This window comes from Rattus norvegicus, chromosome 17 (genome assembly GCF_036323735.1).
Source record: "Rattus norvegicus strain BN/NHsdMcwi chromosome 17, GRCr8, whole genome shotgun sequence".
NCBI lineage: Eukaryota > Metazoa > Chordata > Mammalia > Rodentia > Muridae > Rattus > Rattus norvegicus.
In genome coordinates this window covers 67,648,137-67,667,861 of record NC_086035.1, presented here as the reverse complement: position 1 = coordinate 67,667,861, position 19,725 = coordinate 67,648,137, and positions in this window count along the sequence as shown.

Genomic DNA, 19,725 nt, shown 5'->3' with positions numbered 1-19,725 from the left:
TGCCTAAGTATTATAGAGCCAGCTTTTTTCCTTAGAGGCTTCTCCAGGAAAGGAGATGAATGATGCTTAGAAAGCCTGTCAGAGAATGAAGGTCAGGAACCTATGGCGGTCGGAACACACCAGACCCTCAGGCTACATCTCTTCTTTTTTGAGATCACGTTTTTACTTATAAAAATATATTCATTTTACTCAATAAGGGCTTAAATGGGACATTATATACAGAGTCATTATATACAGAGTATATCCTTAGCAAAATAACAAACCAATTATGAGAACAAAAGAAATAACAAATAAATAACCAAGCCTCAAACCAAAACAAAGAAAACCTAACATTGCAAGCAAACAAAACTCAAACCAACAACCAAGCCAAACAATTAAGCGAAGCAGCATTTTCATGTCGCAGACTTAGCAGAACAGACCTACAACCTGGGGCAGGCATTTGGAAACTTGGTGAAAAGCAATCTTGGGCTGTCCTGTTCTTTTCAAGGTAAATGTTGCCACGCCTCTTTGTGAACTCTGTAGGTCAAACCCTCCTGAGACTGAGGGTGAGACATATTGTAGGCTTTGGCTCAAAGTCTTTCAAATTCTCTTGACTGATCTCAAGCAAAGTGTTCTTGACCCATTAGAACCAGAACCAAATTACACTCTGGCACTCCTGACACCCATGAGCTCTTGATGTGCCTCAGCACCTCCCTGAAGCCTTCCTAAGTGCATCCTCAGCAAGAAGAGATCTTTGTCTCTGCTGCAAACCCACTTCCCTCGTCTACCTGGGTCAAAGCATGAACTCAGCTCATATCTTTCCACTCCTAAGGAGATAAACATTTCAAAGTTGATCTTCTTATATTCCAAATGCTTCCCCCTCTCCTGTGTCACCTCAAGGAATCGCTCCTCTCAGACCCGGACCCTTCTCCTCTGAGAGGGTGCCCCCCCTCGGCAAGAATACATCTTTAAATAAAGTTTTATTAGAACAAACATTGCTTTCTTTTGTATCATATGCATATGCTGCTAGGCTACAACTGAACAATCACATGGCTTACGAATACAATAGTTTCTATTTTGTTATGTATAGAAGAATTTGTTACTGCACGTTAATGGCTCAAACACCAGCACATACTCCCTCCTCTTTATAAAGAACATATGCTGAGAGACTGCTTGTGCCAATGCTTTAAGCAGTAACTATTTGAAATTATTTAACATAAATAACTGCTTAATTATACTTTATTAGATAAAATGTGATATAAAAGAAATAAGCATACGTCAAGGCTTATAATTAGAACACATGTTGATATTTTTGCTAAAGCAAGCTATTTTTCTTTTCTCCATATCTATATCTGTAGATTTAAATGCTTAGTTTGAAAAACAGAAAATACATTGTGACATCAGACACATTTTCCAGGGTTGTCCTATATTCAGTCAAATACAAATGCATTTCTCTTTTCCTTTTGTTGCCCTTGAAAATATTATGTGGCCTGGAACATGCTTCTTATTTATTTATGGTCTGGATTCTCTCGTCTTGAAATCTTTGCATTAACAAAAGTCTTTCCTTTCAAAGTGGGGAGGGGGACAGCTCTTGTCCCTGATTGATTTTATTGTGAAGTCATAATTAGAGCTGCGGGGAAATAAACAAACAATAATTCTGACAGCAGAAGCAGAGTGGCCCTGATGAGATAGTTCTGATTTCCTTTGATATCCACTGAAATGAGTAGCGTATTTCCAAAATCACCTTCTTCATTAAGTCACACAATGAAGGACAGTGCTACTCACATCAGATTTCAGTCTCAGGGTAGCAGGAGGATGGTGGGGTTCAAAAGCACACACTGGGACCAGATTTGTAGGACATGGATCTTTTAATGGGCTTTCTAATTGACCCAGGGATTTTGTACAGGAAGACATTGCTTCAGAAGAAAAAGACATAGTTATACTTGAAAAAAAAGCACAACCATGGGGAAGGGCATCGTGTCTGAGCTTCCAAGGGGTTTACATGAAATCAGCGCTTGTACCTTCTGATTTTGCTTAAGTGAACAAGAAAATCATCTTTTTCTTTCTTTAGAAATGAGGTCAAGGAGAGAAATAAAGCTTTTAAAATATCAGGAGAAGCTTTGAAACCTTTGTGGTATGCTTTTAAAGTAAATGACATCAAAATGCTGAACAATGATCCTGTAAAAATGAGGAAATGTCCAGAATATTTTGGGTATATTATACAATTATAAAATCAATGTTATATAACAAAAATTGAGACAAACGATCCCCAAACAATAAAAATAGCTTATTTCTACCCTGACTGAATAACACATTTACTGTTTTCTTATTAATTGACCTGAATTATTTCTATTTTTCCTATCCCAAAGAACAGCCTTAGACATTAGGGAAACTAAATTATCAATTAATTATTTCCAAAGTTTCAATATTACTTAGTGCAAGGGAGGCAGGAGATCTTGTGTTTCTCATGTTGCCTTGAACTGGCTATATCCTAGAGGATGAGTCTGAATTATTGATCCTCCCACTGTACCTCCTGAGCGTGGGGATTATAGATATAAGGCACCATTCCTGATTTCTGCAGGGCCTGAGGTATCACAGAGCTGTGCGTGCTAGGAAAGCACTCTCCCAACAACTCTTCTACAGGCCCAGTCCTACTACCTTAATTGCATTTACACTTACAGCCCTCTATCTAACATGATCCAACGGGCACTCCTCTTTATATCTTCCAAAAAGATTTTTACTGCTTTTGTAAAAATTATGAATATATTTCCTACCTTGGCACAATGAAAACATTGCCAACAACTATACAGCATAGAAATATTTTATTCAAATTTATAAGTGAAGCTCGGGCAAGTTACTCTTTATATAATTTTCAGCCCTGCCACAGGGCCTGTGTATAATCTTATGATTGTACAGAGCTCCAAGCAGGCACCAAATAGTCTAGATCAACAGAAAAAAATCCATGAGGATATTCATTTCACCTCATTTTATTTCTAGGATTTTTTTTCACTGAATTGACTATGTTTCAGGCATCATATCAATCTTAGGAAACTACAATATTTAACAAGTACGGCTCCAGCTTGTTTTGAGATTTGACAGCTACCTTCTGAGAAAATGATAGACCATAAGCCTTAGAAGAAGTAGAAAAAGAAGAAGGAAAAGAAGAAAAAGAGGAAAAAGGAGAAAAAGAAGAAAGAGGTGGAGGAGGAAGAAGAGAGTAGGAGAAGAGGAGGAAGAGGAGAAGGAGAAGGAGGAGGAGAAAAAGAATAAGAAGGAGAAGGAGGAGAAGAAGGAGGAGGAGGAGGAGAAAAAGAATAAGAAGGAGAAGGAGAAGGAGGAGAAGAAAATAGCTTTCTAATGGAACTTTCCTAAGACAATTCTAAATGATAAGTCCTCCCTCTCTGAGGCAATCATCATTGCAAGCAATCAAGTGTCTACTAAGCTGCATGTTTACACTGGCTTTAAAGCCTCCAATGTTAATTGGTTTATTGTTTAATGGACAGCAAACCACCAAAATGTTTGTTGCTCTACCAAGATGTAGATGTCTTTTGCTCAATAAATGTCTTGTCTTTGTCAACATTTCATGTGAAAATCTTTGGAAAAATTTTTTCATTGGTTTAAGGATGTCTTTTTCCTACTATTCTAGACAATTTTTAATGGAAGTTTAAAGAAAATCCAGAGATCCACATCTCAAGTAGTGTAATGTTGTATTTTGCACATTCTAATTTATCTACATTGTTTCCAGAGCTCCACTGAGATTGGCTGCTTTCTCTTTTACCTCCTTAAATAAATGGAGAAACAAGCATCGAAGCAAGCATTTTTTAGCACATATCAGTGGTTATTTTAAACCTATGACAAGTCATAATGTACAGACTATAACAGCCATCATACAGCTTCAATGAAACCGAAATCGAACAATACAGTGTTTAGGGATCGATTCTGTAATAAGGACAACAAAGAACAAAGGAAAGAATACAAAGTACAGGAGAGTGGAAGAGTGAATATCTTTGTGACATCATTAACACTTCCTTTATTGGTTTACATAGGGAGTTCTTAATGTGCATGCTACAATTATGCTTTAATACTTATATATATTTCCATATATGAGCTAATAATTGACTATTATGCATTCATACAATGGGCTGTGATTTATCAATTATAACACTGTAGGTAATTGTATTATTTATTTTCTACCATCTGTTTGTAAAAATTAATTAGAAAGAAGTAAGTCACCAAAGGTAGATTTTTGAGAGTCTAAATAGGAGATAGAAAGTGATGTCAGCTGTGTAATCATTAAAACATGAAGTTCTGGTGTATTAATCTTGATGTACACCATCTGAAAGGTCAAGATGCTAAGAAACTCTCTCATTATAAAAAGAAAATCTTCCAAGTGAACTAATCAGGGCTTCTCACTAGATGACAGGGATTGAAACCTTGACACAAATATGTTTTGACAGTAGTCAAGGGATTCAGAATAAGAGCCTATAATTTAATCAGCTAATTCCCTAAAAAAGATCCACAACCAGAAATAGTTTTGCAAAGACGGTGCCAGCAAGGTGGGCAGTACATATAGGGTCGACCCAGACAATGAGCACATTTCAGAACATCCAAGTTTTATTTAGACAAGGGATGTACTCAAAAGTTAGTGAATCCGAACCAGTCTTTATAAGTACTGACAGTCTCATGTACCTTCACAGAGATTTTTAACCATTAGCAAGCAGGCCTCTGTGGGAGCTTAGCCACAGAAAGGAATAAGAATGGATCACTTTGTGCTGATGAAAATTTTCAAACTGTTTACCAAGACCCAAACCAAACACAGCCACATTTTAACTAAGCTCAATGACAAGCTGCCTGTGATCATAGCACGGGACCAGAAAGGGGGAAAATGTATCAAAAACACCAACTCATTTTAGCTGAAAATAGACACTTTGAAAATTTTACAATGATTCACATACGAATCAAAGGACTTAAGTATAGTCTGAAATTTTCCAATTCAAATAGGAAGATAATGTTCCTTTAATACCCCTTCTTAACATAATGTTGCTTTTTAAGAGCCCCAACGTCCATTTTAGACTCTTTTCTTTCACATTGTATGAAATGTAATTTTTATCTTGCACCCAAGGAGCTGAGAAGAGGCTGAGGCTAAGAGAAGGTACAGTTCTCGTAAAGGTTGCTGCAAGCTGGGTCCCAGACACTCGCACTGGGTGCCACATGAGTGCCTCTAACTCCAGTTTGCTGGGCTCTGACTATTTCTGATCTCTGCTGCCATTGCACTCAGGTGCACAAACCTGCCCAAACACTGACACGCAGTACTTAAAAATAAAAGCAAAATTGAAAAACAACATCGGGAGGACAATATGCTAAGCTCCAATAGGATGGTGAATCAAACAAATAGAAGGCTGTTTAGAATTGTGTCCGCTCTCAATTTAGATCCTTTTCCAAGGTAAATGATACGTTGAAAAAGAACAAAGTTAAGAATTATATTATGCTGCCATTTATGTTAAAAGAGAACAGATATTAAATTTAGTATTTTTTCTTGGGGAGGGGGATACAAGTGCATATGTAAGGAGATGTATTAACCACAAACATCATTTTTGTCTAAGAAAAACGACAAGGGGACATGAAGACTCTTAGCATTTCCTTCCAGTTCTTTTAATCTTACTTTCCTTTTAAAGGAGACTTAGCGCTTAGGGAGACGTGAGGACATAACCCAGGCAAAAGCTGAAGGCTTCCATGAGGAAGACAAACCAAATGCCAAATTAAATGGGAAAGATCCTGTGACGGTGAACCATCCAGCAAGAACAGATACTCACACAGAATTTTCCAAGGTGGTGTTCGAAGAGACAGTATTAAAAGTCAAGAAGAGTGTGGAGGAAGCTGTTGGATATAATTAAAACTGACAGAGACAAGAGAACTTTGGACCAAACTGACTGTCAATGTTACCAGACAAACGGTGCGTGGTGAATCCATGAGGAAGTCGTGTAAGACTGAGCATTCCTATCTCAAAGACAATTCAATGCTGAGATGGCTCAAGAGCTCATTCTCACCTAAACCTTAGAAGTTTCATTTGGAGTGAGATTCTATTATAGGGCTTGAAAATTTCAAATTCTGTTACTTGTTGTTACATCAAACAATTTCCAAGTTTTTAATAGATATTTTTGTATTGATTAGTGTATTTCTATATATAGTTTATCCTATATCTTCTTGTCAAATCTTTGTGGAGTATACGTGTTTGGCTTTTTAGATATAGATTGTTACATGTGTGGGAATTTTTGAGCAAGGGGTATAAAAAACCCCAGAAAACTTTATTTAAATTTTTGAAGATCTCTGACTGTTAGTGGGGTACAGATGGGGACATGGGAACATATATTATTAATCCTCCGATGTCTGGCAATTTTTAAATCTCTCGGTTTTTATTGGATATTTTATTTATTTACATTTCAAATGTTATCCCCTTTGCCGGCTTCCCCTCCGGAAACTCCCTATCCCATCCCTCCTCCCCCTGCTTCTATGAAGGTGCTCCTCCACCTACTACCCACGCCTACCTCCCTGCCCTGGCATTACCCTACACTAGTGCATCAAGCCTTCACAAGAACAAGGACCTCTCCTCCTATTGATGTCCAAAAAGGCCATCCTCTGCTACGTATATGGTTGGAGCCATAGGTACTCTTTGGTTTATTTCTTGGGAGCTTTGGGAGCTCTGGGAGCTCTGGTTGGTTGGTATTGTTGTTCTTTCTACGGGGTTGCAAAGCCCCTTCAGCTCCTTCAGTCCTTTCTGTAATTCCTCAATTGGGGACCCAGTTCTCAGTCCAATGGTTGACTGCGAGCATCTGCCGCTATATTATCGGGCTCTGGCAGAGCCTCTCAGGAGAGAGTTGTGTCAGGCACCTGTCAATGTGCACTTCTTGGCATCAGCAATAGTGTCTGGGTTTGGTGGTTGTATATAGGCTGGATCCCCAGGTGGGGCAGTCTCTGGATGGCCTTTCTTTCAATCTTTGCTCCATATTTTGTCTCTGTTTTTCCTTTTATGAGTATTTTGTTCCCCCTTCTAAGAAGGACTGAAGTCATGGTGAGAATGTAGCTGATGAAAAAATGCTAAAATGACAAAAGAGTCTACAATCAGAAGAATACTGAACTGCATTACATTATGATATGAAATAGGAATGTGTATACATCTTTTCAGATTGTTTTCTAAGAAAAAGGCATAATTAAATGTAATCTAACGTATTTATCATGAGCTATTTTATAAAATACTGGGTGTGGGATCAAATAAAGGCACATCTCCTTTAAAGGTGTAAATAGACAAATAATTATGATACACTTTGCAAGTACTGTATTGCCAATACAATATCGGGGGAGTGATATCTATAATAAAACAGACAACGGTATGATTTTTAAATTGTAACACCATATATATGTAAGTTATGACCAAGATAAAACTGAGGAATTGCTTCCAAGTCTTTTAGATTCCATTCTTTCTGTATAACTGCACGTTTGTAAGTTTGTGGGTATATTACATTTTAAAATCAAGATTCCCTTACTTTATCATATCACTGTGGGCCATAGACATGGGTGCAATAAGAAACAGATGGTTGCTATTCCACCTGTCAAAGAAACAATCAAATGTGTCCAGTGTGAGAATCTTAGGTAAACAAATCATGAACAGAGAACATGAGAAGACAGTAGGAATGGAGATATTTAAACCTGTAATCACTAGCCCAGTGCATTATATCTCAAAATTATTTTTAAAATGTTACAGTAAAAACAACTAAGCAAAAAACAGGAAACACTAAAACCTCATGGAATCTCTTTTCCTCCTGGGTCACGTGCTACACTGAAGTCCCGATTTGCTACATTTTATTTATTGCTTTTATCAATTTACCTCTTCTCTAACAAAGCTGAAACTCTAAGCCCAGAAAAACAGGACAACAAGAGCATTGTTCTAACATAAAATGGATTTGTTTTCAGTTCAATGATCAGCACCAATACAGGTCAATCATGTCTGCTTCAAAGTGTACAATTAAACCCAAAGTATAATTAGTAAATATCTGAGAAATACCTACTCACATAAAATGAGATTTTAGTAATCTGTACGCTTCAAAATCAGTCTAGTGTGGGCATAGAGTTCACCCCAAAACACAAGTTTATAAGGTCTGAGTGAAATAAGGCAGATTTTATACAAATATATTCTGTGATAATCCTTTCAATTATAATTCTGAAAATATGTAATGAAGAATATAAAATGTTAATACTAAAATTATGCCTTTAACATGTACATTAGAGGCATTTTCCTAAAGGGTAATATACAAAATTATTAGTATTCAAACCAACAGATTATAGTTAATATATGTTCATGATACTATTAAATTGTGGAAAATATTGGTATGAAAACATAATGTAGGATCACACATGGAATTTTTATTTTATTTTTTTAGAAGAAAAGGTGAATACAAATTCTATTCTTATCTCATAATGGACACATTCCTCTTTACAGGGACAGTTGGTAATCAGAACCTGGAGATTTTCACTACTGATGTGCTCGGCGCTGCACAGAAGTGCTGGACCAGCATTAGCCTCGGCTGCAGGAGATAGACCCCCTCAGTAATCTGCCGATTTTCCTGGAGCTTTGTCATAAACGTTGCTTGTCAGCAAGCAGTTTTCTTATCCTTGCCTGGCAGTTTGTACCTCTGAGCAGCCAGCCTATGGTGACTGTTCCCAAGAAAGGGAACCAGCACATCTCCTTGGCATCGCAGGATCTGACCTACTGCTTTAATTAAAATTTCTACAGAAGGAAAGAAAGAAACGACAGCTAATTTTTTCCTCCTTCCTTTCTCTGTTCTGCTTTTCCAGCCGCAAGCAGAATCAGCAGTGGGAGCCAATCAAAGCAAGCTATGAAATACTTATAGAGTCTCACATGATTTAGAATGTTATCTGCACCTGAAGATCAGAAATGGGAGATTATCTTTAAAATTTATTTATAAGTAGGAATGTTTTCTTTACCTGTATTACGTGAGCCATGTATGTGTCTGGGGCTCTTGATGGTCGGAATGGGCACCAGTTCACCTGAACCTGGAGACGTAGTTAATGGGGAACAAACGGGAGAGTGCTGGGCACCAAATACGCTTAACCACAGAGTCATCTTTCCACCCAGGATGGCAGAACAAGTTCTCAATTTCATGGCAAGAAAATTTTACTGACTGTTTCCCCCCCTAGGACCTATTATAAATTAACAGAAGTAAACCACAGAGACTTACATTGGAGGAAGCTTTTATTTATCACATTACCAAGAGCCTGTTAATTTGCACAGATTTCCTTCAAGCCAGCCAATGCCTCTTACCCCACAACTTCCGAGGATGCAGCAGCAGATGAGCAAAAACTGTAATGGTTTTGATCTCCTTAGGACATCGGTGTTAGTGGGGAGCAATTTTAAAAGTAATTGACTATACTTTACCCAACACCAGGAGGGAGTCATTCTTACAGCCTAACTTTTCTGAGGCTCTTGTGGTTATTACCATTTGCTTCTGCTGTGTGGCCATGTGTTAGGTTTCTATCCCTCAGAGGCATTCACTGTCTCTCTGGTATTCAAAACACAGCATAAGAGTATCCTGGTGCTGGTAAGCGCCTGATGTTGACTTTTCTGACCCTTTCATATCAAGGGAAACCAAAGAGTTGTTTCTACCTTGACCTTGTTTCATAACCCTCTATACTTCAGATTGGGCACAAAACAAAGGGTATATTCCCTCTGATGATCTGTAAATTAATTAATGGGCCCAGTTTGTCCACTGAAGCTTTTATTGCATGATACAGATTCATTCATATGCCACGGTCTGACTCAGTTTTCCTAAAATTGTCTACTCTGTTTATCGTGGATTTCCATAGTTTATATATTTTAATGAACATTGACTTTAAGTTTACTAAAAACAGGAGCATTGTCAGCTGACGTTGTAATGCAAGCATGCAGGAGGCTGAGAATGGAGTATGGTGACTTTTGAACATTCTGGGTTGTATAACAATATCCTTTCTCAACAAAATGTGAAAATATAACAAATATTTCTATATTTTTGAATTTCTTGTTTGTTATAGCTGATAACATACTACATAAAATAAGCAATGTTAATCCAGACAGTGGCACATACCTTTAATCCTAGCACTCAGAAGGCATAGGAAGGTGGATTTCTGAGTTCAAGACCAGCCTGGGGCTGGAGAGATGGCTCAGCGGTTAAGAGCACTGGCTGCTCTTCCAGAGGTCCTGAGTTCAATTCCCAGCAACCACATGGTGGCTCACAACCATCTGTAAAGAGATCCAATGCCCTCTTCTGGTGTATCTGAACACAGCTACAGTGTACTTATATATAATAAATGAATAAATAAAAAAATTCAACTCCATAGGAAAAATTATTAAAAAAAAAAAAAAAAGACCAGCCTGATCTCCAGAGAGTGCCAGGGCAGCCTAGACTACCTAAAGAAATCCTGCCTTGAGAAACCAAACAATTAAATAGTAATAGCAACAGTAACAGTAGTAATAATAGTAACAACAATAAATAAATAAATCTTACTAATGTCCATATTCTATTGGTTTTTCTTTCTTTGTATCCTCATGTATGTTTTCTGTCCAAGGTGCTAGGACAGATAAAACCTTAGGTTTTCCCACCATGTACATTGGTTTTTGTTGTGTTTTGTGTTTTATGATCAGGATAGTTTGTAGTGATAGTCAAGTGCTTAATAGAGTATCTCTCGACTGGAGTTTTCTGTTGCCTTTTGTTCTGACTAACATAATTAGGAGGAAGAACACAGTGTAAACAGGACATTCCTTGTACTTCAAATCCAGAATAGGAACAGTCAATGGGACTTCAAGCAGCTGACACTGACCTCAATCCTCTACCTGTGGTTGATTTTATCCCGGTTTTCTCCTTAATGTTGATCTCATTGTTCTTCTTTGCTGGTTTGTTTCGTTTTCTCTTTTCATACTAATTTTTAACATCCTAAAAATTAAATAAGATAAACACTATACCATAAAGAACCAAAATATTCATAAGAATTCTATCACCAACCTATAACATTTGTATTTACAGTGTAATAGCATTGTGATCGTTAATTTATTATAAACAAAACTACTTCAGAAAAATACAAAAAAGTAGTTATTTTTAATGGCACTGTTCCCATTTTTGAGGGAAGCTGGACTCTTCATTCTCATGCTACTTTAAAACAAGAAAAATTCATAACATAATCCATTGGATTCTTAGGACAGACAGCTGCCATACAGGACAGACAGACTTGGGTGGGCTACCATCACTTATATCTGATTTTTTTATCATTTTTTTTATTAACTTGAGTATTTCTTATATACATTTCGAGTGTTATTCCCTTTCCCGGTTTCCGGGCAAACATCCCCCTCCCCCCTCCCCTTCCTTATGGGTGTTCCCCTCCCAACCCTCCCCCCATTGCCGCCCTCCCCCCACCAGTCTAGTTCACTGGGGGTTCAGTCTTAGCAGGACCCAGGGCTTCCCCTTCCACTGGTGCTCTTACTAAGATGTTCATTGCTACCTATGGGGTCAGAGTCCAGGGTCAGTACATGTATAGTCTTTAGGTAGTGGCTTAGTCCCTGGAAGCTCTGGTTGCTTGGCATTGTTGTACTTTTGGGGTCTCGAGCCCCTTTAAGCTCTTCCAGTTCTTTCTCTGATTCCTTCAACGGGGGACCTATTCTCAGTTCAGTGGTTTGCTGCTGGCATTCGCCTCTGTATTTGCTGTATTCTGGCTGTGTCTCTCAGGAGCGATCTACATCCGGCTCCTGTCGGTCTGCACTTCTTTGCTTCATCCATCTTGTCTAATTGGGTGGCTGTATATGTATGGGCCACATGTGGGGCAGGCTCTGAATGGGTGTTCCTTCAGTCTCTGTTTTAATCTTTGCCTCTCCCTTCCCTGCCAAGGGTATTCTTTTTCCTCATTCAAAGAAGGAGTGAAGCATTCACATTTTGATCATCCGTCTTGAGTTTCGTTTGTTCTACGGATCTAGGGTAATTCAAGCATTTGGGCTAATAGCCACTTATCAATGAGTGCATACCATGTATGTCTTTCTGTGATTGGGTTAGCTCACTCAGGATGATATTTTCCAGTTCCAACCATTTGCCTACGAATTTCATAAACTCGTTGTTTTTGATAGCTGAGTAATATTCCATTGTGTAGATGTACCACATTTTCTGTATCCATTCCTCTGTTGAAGGGCATCTGGGTTCTTTCCATTTTCTGGCTATTATAAATAAGGCTGCGATGAACATAGTGGAGCACGTGTCTCTTTTATATGTTGAGGCATCTTTTGGGTATATGCCCAAGAGAGGTATAGCTGGATCCTCAGGCAGTTCAATGTCCAATTTTCTGAGGAACCACCAGACTGATTTCCAGAATGGTTTTACCAATCTGCAATCCCACCAACAATGGAGGAGTGTTCCTCTATCTCCACATCCTCGCCAGCATCTGCTGTCACCTGAGTTTTTGATCTTAGCCAATCGCACTGGTGTGAGGTGAAATCTCAGGGTTGTTTTGATTTGCATTTCCCTTATGACTAAAGATGTTGAACATTTCTTTAGGTGTTTCTCAGCCATTCGGCATTCCTCAGCTGTGAATTCTTTGTTTAGCTCTGAACCCCATTTTTTAATAGGGTTATTTGTTTCCCTGCGGTCTAACTTCTTGAGTTCTTTGTATATTTTGGATATAAGGCCTCTATCTGTTGTAGGATTGGTAAAGATCTTTTCCCAATCTGTTGGTTGCCGTTTTGTCCTAACCACAGTGTCCTTTGCCTTACAGAAGCTTTGCAGTTTTATGAGATCCCATTTGTCGATTCTTGATCTTAGAGCATAAGCCATTGGTGTTTTGTTCAGGAAATTTTTTCCAGTGCCCATGTGTTCCAGATGCTTCCCCAGTTTTTCTTCTATCAGTTTGAGTGTGTCTGGTTTGATGTGGAGGTCCTTGATCCACTTGGACTTAAGCTTTGTACAGGGTGATAAGCATGGATCGATCTGCATTCTTCTACATGTTGACCTCCAGTTGAACCAGCACCATTTGCTGAAAATGCTATCTTTTTTCCATTGGATGTTTTTGGCTCCTTTGTCAAAAATCAAGTGACCATAGGTGTGTGGGTTCATTTCTGGGTCTTCAATTCTATTCCATTGGTCTATCTGTCTGTCTCTGTACCAATACCATGCAGTTTTTATCACTATTGCTCTGTAATACTGCTTGAGTTCAGGGATAGTGATTCCCCCTGAAGTCCTTTTATTGTTGAGGATAGCTTTAGCTATCCTGGGTTTTTTGTTATTCCAGATGAATTTGCAAATTGTTCTGTCTAACTCTTTGAAGAATTGGATTGGTATTTTGATGGGGATTGCATTGAATCTGTAGATTGCTTTTGGTAAAATGGCCATTTTTACTATATTAATCCTGCCAATCCATGAGCATGGGAGATCTTTCCATCTTCTGAGGTCTTCTTCAATTTCTTTCCTCAGTGTCTTGAAGTTCTTATTGTACAGATCTTTTACTTGCTTGGTTAAAGTCACACCGAGGTACTTTATATTATTTGGGTCTATTATGAAGGGTGTCATTTCCCTAATTTCTTTCTCGGCTTGTTTCTCTTTTGTATAGAGGAAGGCAACTGATTTATTTGAGTTAATTTTATACCCAGCCACTTTGCTGAAGTTGTTTATCAGCTTTAGTAGTTCTCTGGTGGAACTTTTGGGATCACTTAAATATACTATCATGTCATCTGCAAATAGTGATATTTTGACCTCTTCTTTTCCGATCTGTATCCCCTTGATCTCCTTTTGTTGTCTGATTGCTCTGGCTAGAACTTCAAGAACTATATTGAATAAGTAGGGAGAGAGTGGGCAGCCTTTTCTAGTTCCTGATTTTAGTGGGATTGCTTCAAGTTTCTCTCCATTTAGTTTAATGTTAGCAACTGGTTTGCTGTATATGGCTTTTACTATGTTTAGGTATGGGCCTTGAATTCCTATTCTTTCCAGGACTTTTATCATGAAGGGGTGTTGAATTTTGTCAAATGCTTTCTCAGCATCTAATGAAATGATCATGTGGTTCTGTTCTTTCAGTTTGTTTATATAATGGATCACGTTGATGGTTTTCCGTATATTAAACCATCCCTGCATGCCTGGGATGAAGCCTACTTGATCATGGTGGATGATTGTTTTGATGTGCTCTTGAATTCGGTTTGCCAGAATTTTATTGAGTATTTTTGCGTCGATATTCATAAGGGAAATTGGTCTGAAGTTCTCTTTCTTTGTTGTGTCTTTGTGTGGTTTAGGTATAAGAGTAATTGTGGCTTCGTAGAAGGAATTCGGTAGGGCTCCATCTGTTTCAATTTTGAGGAATAGTTTGGATAATATTGGTATGAGGTCTTCTATGAAGGTTTGATAGATTTCTGCACTAAACCCGTCTGGACCTGGACTCTTTTTGGTTGGGAGACCTTTAATGACTGCTTCTATTTCCTTAGGAGTTATGGGGTTGTTTAACTGGTTTATCTGTTCCTGATTTAACTTCGATACCTGGTATCTGTCTAGGAAATTGTCCATTTCCTGAAGATTTTCAAATTTTGTTTAATATAGGTTTTTGTAGTAAGATCTGATGATTTTTTGAATTTCCTCTGAATCTGTAGTTATGTCTCCCTTTTCATTTCTGATTTTGTTAATTTGGACACACTCTCTGTGTCCTCTCGTTAGTCTGGGTAAGGGTTTATCTATCTTGTTGATTTTCTCAAAGAACCAACTTTTGGTTCTGTTGATTCTTTCTATGGTCCTTTTTGTTTCTACTTGGTTGATTTCAGCTCTGAGTTTGATTATTTCCTGCCTTCTACTCCTCCTGGGTGTATTTGCTTCTTTTTGTTCTAGAGCTTTTAGGTGTGCTGTCAAGCTGCTGACATATGCTCTTTCCTGTTTCTTTCTGCAGGCACTCAGAGCTATGAGTTTTCCTCTTAGCACAGCTTTCATTGTGTCCCATAAGTTTGAGTATGTTGTATCTTCATTTTCATTAAATTCTAAAAAGTTTTTAATTTCTTTCTTTATTTCTTCCTTGACCAGGTTATCATTGAGTAGAGCATTGTTCAATTTCCACGTATATGTGGGCATTCTTCCCTTATTGTTATTGAAGACCAGTTTTAGGCCGTGGTGGTCCGATAGCACGCATGGGATTATTTCTATCTTTCTGTACCTGTTGAGGCCCGTTTTTTGACCAATTATATGGTCAATTTTGGAGAAAGTACCATGAGGAGCTGAGAAGAAGGTATATCCTTTTGCTTTAGGATAGAATGTTCTATAAATATCCGTTAAGTCCATTTGGCTCATGACTTCTCTTAGTCTGTCGACATCACTGTTTAATTTCTGTTTCCATGATCTGTCCATTGATGAGAGTGGGGTGTTGAAATCTCCCACTATTATTGTGTGAGGTGCAATGTGTGCTTTGAGCTTTAGTAAGGTTTCTTTTACATATGTAGGTGCCCTTGTATTTGGGGCATAGATATTTAGGATTGAGAGTTCATCTTGGTGGATTTTTCCTTTGATGAATATGAAGTGTCCTTCCTTATCTTTTTTGATGACTTTTAGTTGAAAATTGATTTTATTTGATATTAGGATGGCTACTCCAGCTTGCTTCTTCTGACCATTTGCTTGGAAAGTTGTTTTCCAGCCTTTCACTCTGAGGTAGTGTCTGTCTTTGTCTCTGAGGTGTGTTTCCTGTAGGCAGCAGAATGCAGGGTCCTCGTTGCGTATCCAGTTTGTTAATCTATGTCTTTTTATTGGGGAGTTGAGGCCATTGATATTGAGAGATATTAAGGAATAGTGATTATTGTTTCCCTTTATATTCATATTTGGATGTGAGGTTATGTTTGTGTGCTTTCATTCTCTTTGTTTTGTTGCCAAGACGATTAGTTTCTTGCTTCTTCTAGGGTATAGCTTGCCTCCTTATGTTGGGCTTTACCATTTATTATCCTTTGTAGTGCTGGATTTGTAGAAAGATATTGTGTAAATTTGGTTTTGTCATGGAATATCTTGGTTTCTCCATCAATGTTAATTGAGAGTTTTGCTGGATACAGTAACCTGGGCTGGCATTTGTGTTCTCTTAGGGTCTGTATGACATCAGTCCAGGATCTTCTGGCCTTCATAGTTTCTGGCGAGAAGTCTGGTGTGATTCTGATAGGTCTCCCTTTATATGTTACTTGACCTTTTTCCCTTACTGCTTTTAATATTCTTTCTTTATTTTGTGCGTTTGGTGTTTTGACAATTATGTGACGGGAGGTGTTTCTTTTCTGGTCCAACCTATTTGGAGTTCTGTAGGCTTCTTGTATGTCTATGGGTATCTCTTTTTTTAGGTTAGGGAAGTTTTCTTCTATGATTTTGTTGAAGATATTTACTGGTCCTTTGAGCTGGGAGTCTTCACTCTCTTCTATACCTATTATCCTTAGGTTTGATCTTCTCATTGAGTCCTGGATTTCCTGTATGTTTTGGACCAGTAGCTTTTTCCGCTTTACATTATCTTTGACAGTTGAGTCAATGATTTCTATGGAATCTTCTGCTCCTGAGATTCTCTCTTCCATCTCTTGTATTCTGTTGGTGAAGCTTGTATCTACAGCTCCTTGTCTCTTCTTTTGGTTTTCTATATCCAGGGTTGTTTCCATGTGTTCTTTCTTGATTGCTTCTATTTCCATTTTTAATTCCTTCAACTGTTTGATTGTGTTTTCCTGGAATTCTTTCAGGGATTTTTGCGATTCCTCTCTGTAGGCTTCTACTTGTTTATTAATGTTTTCCTGTGTTTCCCTAAGTGTGTTCATGTCTTTCTTGAAGTCCTCCAGCATCATGATCAAATATGATTTTGAAACTAGATCTTGCTTTTCTGGTGTGTTTGGATATTCCATGTTTGTTTTGGTGGGAGAATTGGGCTCCGATGATGGCATGTAGTCTTGGTTTCTGTTGCTTGGGTTCCTGTGCTTGCCTCTCGCCATCAGATTATCTCTAGTGTTACTTTGTTCTGCTATTTCTGACAGTGGCTAGACTGTCCTATAAGCCTGTGTGTCAGGAGTGCTGTAGACCTGTTTTCCTCTCTTTCAGTCAGTTATGGGGACAGAGTGTTCTGCTTTCGGGCGTGTAGTTTTTCCTCTCTACAGGTCTTCAGCTGTTCCTGTGGGCCTGTGTCTTGAGTTCACCAGGCAGCTTTCTTGCAGCAGAAAATTTGGTCTTACCTGTGGTCCCGAGGCTCAAGTTCGCTTGTGGGGTGCTGCCCAGGGGCTCTCTGCAGTGGCAGCTACCAGGAAGACCTGTGCCGCCCCTTCTGGGAGCTTCAGTGCACCAGGGTTCCAGATGGTCTTTGGCTTTTTCCTCTGGCGTCCGAGATGTGTGTGTAGGGAGCAGTCTCTTCTTGTTTCCCAGGCTTGTCTGCCTCTCTGAAGGTTTAGCTCTCCCTCCCACGGGATTTGGGTGCAGAGAACTGTTTATCCGGTCTGTTTCTATCAGGTTCCGGCGGTGTCTCAGGCAGGTGTCCTGCCGCTCCTGGGCCCTCCCCCACGGGAGCCCAGAGGCCTTATACAGTTTCCTCTTGGGCCCGGGATGTGGGCAGGGGCGAGCAGTGTTGGTGGTCTCTTCCGCTCTGCAGCCTCAGGAGTGCCCACCTGACCAGGCGGTTGGGTCTCTCTCTCACCGGGTCTGGGAGCAGAGAGCTGCTGCGGGCCGGGATCCGCGCCTATATCTGATTTTTTATCCACCCCTTCAGTGACTGAGTTCCTTCATGTTCTGCTTTTAAAGAGAAAACGAGCAATGGAGAAATGGTTCAGTAGTGCAAGTCTTTGGTGCTCTTGTTAAGGACCAGATTCCAGCACCTATACAGTGACTCAAAATGATCTGTAATTGTTGCAGAAATCAACATCCTTTTCAGGTCATTGTGGGGACCACACACACGGTGTTCACATAAATTAAAAGTAAGTAAATTAGAGTACACTCAATACAGACAGTAAATGTTCATAGAATTGACCGTTATCCTTTATTCCGTACCTTTGAAAGAATATCTTAACTTTTAGGATTATTATTTATGGGTGATTTGATTATCTCTCTTATTTATTTATATATCCAATCATTTATATCAGTGTTTTCGTAAGTATTTATCATGATCTCTTCTTTGTTCTCTAATATTATTTTGTGGGTTTTGTTACACAAATTGTTCTAGGTTTTCCTAACAGTGAATCTTTCAGTTGGCTGTTGGGATGGGTCAAAACACTCTGATTGCTTTTTGCTTCAATCTGGATTTTTAAAAGTTGTTTATTAGATATATTTCTTTACTTACATTTCAAATGTTTTTACCTTTCCTGGTTTCCTGTCCATAAGCCCCCATCCCCTCCTATACTGTGTCCCCCCCATACATTCCTCTTACTGCCTCAATCTGGATTTTAGTACACAAGTTTTCCTTCTTTCAACTGCTATAAGATGTTCCTGATATATTTTGTGTGTTTCCAACCCAGCCCTTGGCACAGTCATTTCCCTAAGGACTCCTAATTCTCTTACCAAAGGATGGTATTAATATCTATGGCCTGAGCCTCTGAAATACTACTGAGCCATCTCAGTTAACAAGGCAGGGAAATGCATGTGGATTCTAGATAACATATATTCAAACATTTAAAAATATTTCATATGTTCTAATTTGTGTTGATATTAAGTAATTTCTGATCAACCTCTGTCTTCAGGTCTACTCAATATAATATGTGTTCTGGCTGTAAATGTGGTATATGTTACATTGTTTGAACAAAACACCTTCCTTTAACAAGTAAGCAGACCTGTGGTTATATACATAACTCTAAAATATTTAAAAGCAGGCTTAGGTACATGATACAGAAGCTAATATATAATATTTGACTAACATGGATTCAACAGTAGCAAGATTATTGAATGGCAAACACTTCTATGGACAATGCTACAGACAAAAGGGTCATAATAGCTATCTTTGAAGCTCTTTCATAAATGAAAGGGAAGAAGGTATCATTAACTTCTCTAACATTATGGGTATGACTTGACTCCAACACTTACCCTGACAACATCCCAGATATTAGGTTGAAGTTATGCAAAAATTAGGAGCCAAACTTTAGAGGTCTGGACTTTCTGCCTGCATCAGTGATTCAGACTGTGCATAAAAGGATTCAACTTCCTTCTGTGTTTGGTTAGGAAAAATCTACTAAGCTTGTCAGATACCGATGTACCTAAAGAATGGCCTTCACATAGTTTCTATTAATTTAGATTTCTAACAGGTGGAAAACATTGGATTTCTATTTTCTAATAATGACACAAGGTACCCAAGGAAAGAACTTCCTATTATATTTAACAACCAAATATGCATATACATAGTCCTACAGTGTGTGTGTGTGTGTGTGTGTGTCTGTTGTGCATAAACGTTTTATTTTCCTAGTTATTTTAATTTCTTATAGTCTCATTTATATTTTAAATGTGACTTTTCTTAATACATTCTGATACCAGCCTTGCTGTTCAGTATGAATAAAGAAAATGTGGCACATATACCCAATGCAATTTTAGTCAGACTTAATAAAAAATGGAATTATAACTTTTTTAGAAAAATGTATGTAACTTGAGAACACTATTAAATGAAATAATAGAGACCCAAAATCCTTGTGTGTTTGTGGTTTTGTTTTCAGTGTGTGTGTGTGTGTGTGTGTGTGTGTGTGTGTGTGTGTGTGTGTGTGTGTGAAAATATGTGGGC